Here is a 6,685-nt window from a genome sequence, read left to right as displayed (position 1 = left end):
TCAACATTAGAAATGACGGGTATGTGCCTACCGGCGTTGCGAAGTAGGGGCCTATACCAAAACGTTGTTTTAAAAAAAGGGGGGGAGGGAGTCATTGAGTATAAACAAAATGAAAAGGAGGCCATGGGAAGGAGAAGAAGAATAGGAAGAATATTCTCGATGTGCATTCGATAGTATTTTTGTAATATGATTGTTAATAATATGTACATGTGTTTATAGTTATAAATTAATATAGAATAAAACTATGCATTTTTAGATGGGTGCGGGCAGCTTACCGCGGTAGGCTTCGTATTGAGTTGATGTGATGGTGTTTATTGATCAGTCTCACACTCTCGTGATAAAACAGATTAGCTGATAGCAACTAATTGGGTCGGCGGCCTGCGGTATAAAAAAAAACCCAATGGATTCGCGATATGCGTCGGGTCCGTTCTACTGCAGGAAACCATATAAATAATATTGTCAGTTTACCTTAGCTACTGTTCATTGTTCCTTTGTTGAAATAGGTAATTGTTTTTTTAAGTATTGTCTAAACTTTCCGAATCAGTGATTGCGATGAAATAAAGGTCAGCTCAAAAATTGACAAAGATGCTGACCTTCTGCGTGGCGTTGTATGGCCGGCGTGTAGTAATGGAATCCCGTATAGTACTAGCGTGAAACTGAATTAAGTGAGTAAAATAGCAAACTCAACCGTCTGCCAGCATTAACATATGGTGCCCTATTGGGCCATTTAATTTTAAATCCACACTGGAAGATTTTGGAAATATTTCCACGCGGGGAGTGTGAATTTCAAATAGAATGAACACATTGGGCAATTCCATTAGAATTTCATACACTTTCAGAGCCTATTCCGCAGATATTTAAAAGGAACTGCCTAATGTGTTCATTTCATTTGAAATTCATACTCCACTTGTGAAAGATATTTCCAAAATCTACCAAAGTGGTAGTGTGAATATGAATTTTAAATGGAACAGCCCATTGGGACTATATCAAGTGTTTATGGTATAAATGTTACTGTTTTGACTTCAAATTCAGGTAAGTAGTGTATAATTGAAGACCGAATTAAAAAGACTAGTTTGCGTATGACGTCCTGTCAACAAAGACTAAAGATGATGTATTGCGCAGGTCAGCAACCAATCACGACGCAAACTAGTCTTTTTAATTCGGTCATCAGTGTTTTCAATCCGCACAACAAATAAGTGTTTTATTCTTATCTGTGATGAAGCAGGTGAAAAGAAATTTTCTAAGTCAATTGCAATGTTTTTATTTGTCAGATCTAATAAACTGAAACTCAGTCAGAAAAATTCCTGCTAGGATTTTTGTTAGTTAATGCCGAAACCATTTTATTTTCGTCATGCAGGACAAATGACACAGTCAATATATGAAACAACCAAATAAATTTACAAAAATAGCTATATCAAATGTTTACATCGATAAATATACTGTTTCCCAAACGAATGATAAAAAGGGTCAGGATATTAATCCCAAAATATTTGAAAACTTAGTTAAATCTATTCCCACTCCACATACCGTATCAAAATAGAATTAACATTATTCCAAAACAAATTTACAATCTCACATTCTTAATAAATGTTTTTTTCTTTTGACTTCGTTCCTTTTTGGGTTTTACAAGCTGTATCAAAATGAGTTTTCATTGATAATGGATGAACCTGACATATCAAAATTCAACATAAGATCCAAATAATTTGTAGATAAATTGTAAAACATGGTCATAAACTATTCATTCTGGACATTTCATGAGTATCCAATGCTGTATTTGGTAGAGGCAGGCTTTTCAATAAACATCTAAATTGACGGGTACCAATCATTTTGATACACCCTGTAAATCACCGTTTCTTTAATTTTCATCCAATAATGAGGTCTTAAACAGTGCTTAGACATGATTTGAGTTTGTTTAGAATATACAGGGGTAAACATGAACGGTACATTGTTTCTTTTACGGTCTTACGGTCTTACGGCCAAAACCTGCACAAAACTGTTTTATTATCAACTTCTTTGAAATTTGCAAAATGATAACAGCTTCAAAAATATTATGAACGAATAAATACTTAATATTTTGACTTTTTACCCACCCCGGATCAAAACTTGAATGCCAAATATGACTTAACAGGTGTGGAACACTGACAACCCCACAAGACATGAAGTCAAGAACCACTTATTCCTTAACGTAATTATATAAATATAAATATAAATGTTGTTTGATTTAACGTGCGCTTCAGCGAGGCATGGCCCAATTATCAGCACACTTCAACAATTATTCCGCTGCCATTAGGATATATCAGAATCATTTCCGCTTCACCAAGTCCGCAACTGATGCGCAGGTACTCTCAGCGACTTAGATTGTGATTACCCCAGCAGCTCCCCATTTTACACCTGGGTGGAGTGAAGCAATTGGGAATTAAGCTATCACACTGGCCGTGGTGGGGCTCGAACCCGCAACCTTCCGATCATGAAGCTCGCGCCCGAACCATTGGACCACCGTGCTTGGACCACCGTGCTTGGACCACCATTGGACCACCGTGATTATCAACATTATTTTCATAATGTGTTCGCAACGCATATCCAAACTTTTAACGAAATCCATTGATCACAAGCTTTCCAAAATGAATTGAAAAAAAAATGGAAGCAATACAACAAATATTTCCCTTTAGCTCAGAATAAAGCAATTCCTAATAAGAATGCTTATTTTGACCTTCACCATTATGCACTGTGAATTGTCTACCTACGATATTTATTTTCAGAAAAAATCATTTTGAATAAGGCTCGCTGCATCAAATTTGAGGACAGATTTGGTCAAAATGTAGCGTAGCTTTAATACTCTTTGGTGCAATCAAATCATTATTTTCTTTCCTGTAGTGTAGGTGTATGTGAGCTGTTCGATTTCCGCACTTGAGCACTGAAGACGAACACATTCTTTTTTTGAGAACCAAAAGTGACTTGATCCTTTATAAAACTATAGCTGTAAGACAAATTGCATTATCCTGTGATGCTTTTTTTTATTGTTTTCAAGGAATATTTTGGGATTTCGAACACATCTATGTTGTAGGATATGGCGATCCATCACAGTCGCAAGGTCAGAGCCAATGCAAAAAATAAACGTCGTTCTCAGCCTTCTGACAACACGACGCAAACTTCAACGAAGCAGGTTCTACTGGAAAGAGCTAACATCTTCTTACTGCTACCACGAACTTACAAATCAAAGATTTGTTACATTATTGCGTTGTTAGACGTGTGGTTATGTCTACAGATAATTCTCTTATGGAGAGACGTGGACATGAGATGTTCATCGCAACAAGTATCACAAGAAAACTTTACAAAGATCCCGGTACGATTGAAATGTTTAATGCATCGCAGCATTGTCAGGAACGGTGAAGTAAGTAAGATTTTGGTATGGAGGTACAGTAGAGACTCCAAATTGACAAAGGGCAAGTGCCTAATATTCAAAGACTTAGTGGCATGGGGTAAATATGTTAAACAGGCAAATACATCCCATGTTGCTAAGAATGAAAAAAGGTGAAGGGCAATTATAACACTATTGTAAAAAGAACAATCAAACATAGCAAAAATAGATTTTGGGTTTTGGTTTAGGTAAAAACGTTTTAATAACGCTAAATGTCGGGTTATATAAAGGTCATAAAAACGTTTAAAACGTTTTGTATGAAAACACACTGCAATAATATTTTTAAAATGTTTTCAAAATATTATTGCAAACTATTTTGTGCAAACATTATTTTGCCAAATATTTTGTCAACACTTAAATAACATTATGTTAAAATATTTGCAGTTGTTTATCAAAAATGTTTTTTAAGGTTAAGAACTAAGTTATTACTCTTACGACCCATTATTCAAAATCGCGCACTGTGATTTGTTAAAACACGTCACGTGAGAGCCCATTATTCTGTAATAATGGGTCACGCGCCTTAACACATTCTACGCACAGCATTACGCTTCGTTGCGCGTGCAATATTTCCGCGATACGCGCTGTCACTTACGCGTACGCGCTCCACCTTGAAGTAAACAACTTAAAATATTTGTGCCAAAAATGATATTATCTCTTTAAATCGCACTATTTTCTGGTAATAGAATAGAAATAAAGGGTGCAGCATTATCCTTTACACGCAAATAATGTGTCCTCGGCAGTAAAACGTTTAAATAATGGGTTCGGCTGCGTCTCACCCATTATTTACGTTTTTGCTGCCTCAGACACATTTTTTGGGTGTAAAGGATAATGCATTACCCGTTATTTCTTAAATAGAATGTTGACGAAGTTTGGTTAATAGATATTGGTGTAAGGGTTTTGCAGATTTTTATCCCAGTAGATAAGATTACTTAGACTCTTCCGAACATTTTTTGTACACACTTTAGCCTTGTAAATAACCAATTTTTCCTTGGCCTATAGCTTCTCTACTAATAGAGATAGAGAGAGGGGAGGAAGAGAGATAGCGTTGCGGACAGGTTATGGGGAAAGAAGGGGAAATAAATGGGGGGATAGAGAGGGTGAGGGAGGGTGAGGGAGGGCGACAAACAGAGCCTGATGAAAACAAGATAGTGGGAGAAAAAAGCATTCAAAATGATAAATTAAACAGTCATTTTTTTTCATTGGTAGCCTTGTATAAAGACGGTCTTATCACGAATTGGATACCGCTATACCACGCCAGACGAAAACTGGGATTTATTATGGACTCACATCTATCCGTTCAACCATGATCCTAAGAAACGGCATCCAGAACTAGAACTACTCACGGATGTAAAAAATATACCTCCTGAGAGTAAAGTGAGTGGATAAATGTGTGTTTTAATTATTCCCCGTTCATATGCACTTGCGAAATTGCGTTTCTAGCTACTTTTATTTTTCTGCCACCTTTTCTCGATATATTCTGTCTCTTGTTTATTTTTCTTATCTCATCAAGCCCAATCTGCATTTTAACTTCCGATATTTGAGAGTAGTTTTGGGACACGTTGACCTCTGATATATCGGGTAAATTGCTGTAATTATTATTTATTAATTTATTATTTTAATAATATTATCATTAAAAACATTTAAATAACTAATTTATAAAAATCAACATGTTGGGGTGGGTTTGTTTTCATCATTGTAAAACATTTTAAATTATGTTTTGTATGCACAAAAAACAATTTTTCTGAATTTTCCCGATAGGTCAGAGGGTAAAGTGTCCCAAAACTGCAAAAACTGCCCCACAATGCATTGCAAATGCAGATTTGGCTTATTGTTGGCTACAGAACCCTCATCACCTTATTGTATTGGTTTGTATTTCAATCAAAATGCAATTTAATGTTCATATTTAACAATTACAGGCTAATCATTTCCCAGGAATGGGTTTTTTGCTTAACAAGATGGTATTGACCACTGTTCAACTCAGCAAATATATCCCTAAAACGTTTGTTATGCCGCGGGAGAAAATGCACTTTTTGAATCAGGTATGAATATAATAATGCGTTAAGTAAGTATATGGTAAAGCTTCTCTAGTAAAGGTTAATAATTAACCTCTGTTTATTTGGCAAAATCCCATGAAATTAGCCCTGTATTATTCTGGAATCATGGGTATAGGTAAAGATCGACGGCTTTTGTCGCTCTATCTCTTTTGTTCGACACAAATTAATGAACAATCCCTATTTATAATTAAACAATAATAACTATAAAAATCATTTTTAGCTAAAGTCAGCAAGATACAGGAACCAACTGTGGATAGAGAAAAGCCAAACTCACAGAGGAAATCAAGTGAAGGAAATAAAAGGTGAATACTCAATACTTCTAACGTCTACATCTTACGAAACTATTAAAGATCTACTTTGTCACAGAAAATATGTCGAATCGTAAGTGAAGTTGTGTGTAGTTCGTGCTGAAGTTGAAATTTGTGCTGAAAAGCTGAAAAACTGGGGAGGGGACATGTAGCCTAAACAAACAAGCTAACGATAACCATGATAACAGAAAAATAACACCGCTTTATTTACACCCCCCCACACACCCCCATACACCCCCACACACAAGTATTCTCTGAAATTCTAGAAAATATAGTTTTGTAACATGTCCTAAATTTTTAGCTAATTTAGGTGTTTGGAAATATTCGCACTTTTGTGTTTTAGGAAGGATATGTAAACGACAGATAACACCAACAAATATGAAGAAATTATTTCCAAACCGTGTTAAGCCTGCAACCATTATACTTCTCATTTTCAAGAATGCTGGTTAACAATAAGCAGACTATTGTCTCATTTCGTAAACAAAATCCCACCCAGTATTGTTACCCTGCGTTTGCTTTATAATCGTTCACCCAACTGAAACTATAATACCAGCTCATATTGCTCATTGCACAGGTAAAAAGAAACATGTGTAGTGTGGATTTAACCAGAGAAGATCTGATTTAATCAGTTGAGCTGTTTTCAATGAGTGTTATCTTGGTTTAATAGCTTTTAATGGGGTTTAAGTCCTGCAAAGGTCGTGGTGAATTCTACTGTAGACATGACTGCACCATGATTTCGCAAATACGTTAAACATGCTTTTGCGGTCGTTTGCAGACCTCCAGAAACCAAAGACGGTCCCCCCATTGCAGATTGGTCCACGGTTTAAATGCGAAGTGCGAGGGTGTCCACGTTTGCTGACAAACACCTACACCCCCTTTAAACACACCCAACCACCACCCCACCC

This window comes from Amphiura filiformis, chromosome 18 (assembly GCF_039555335.1).
Source record: "Amphiura filiformis chromosome 18, Afil_fr2py, whole genome shotgun sequence".
In the NCBI taxonomy this organism is placed as follows: Eukaryota; Metazoa; Echinodermata; class Ophiuroidea; order Amphilepidida; family Amphiuridae; genus Amphiura; species Amphiura filiformis.
Note: the sequence above shows the minus strand (reverse complement) of the source record.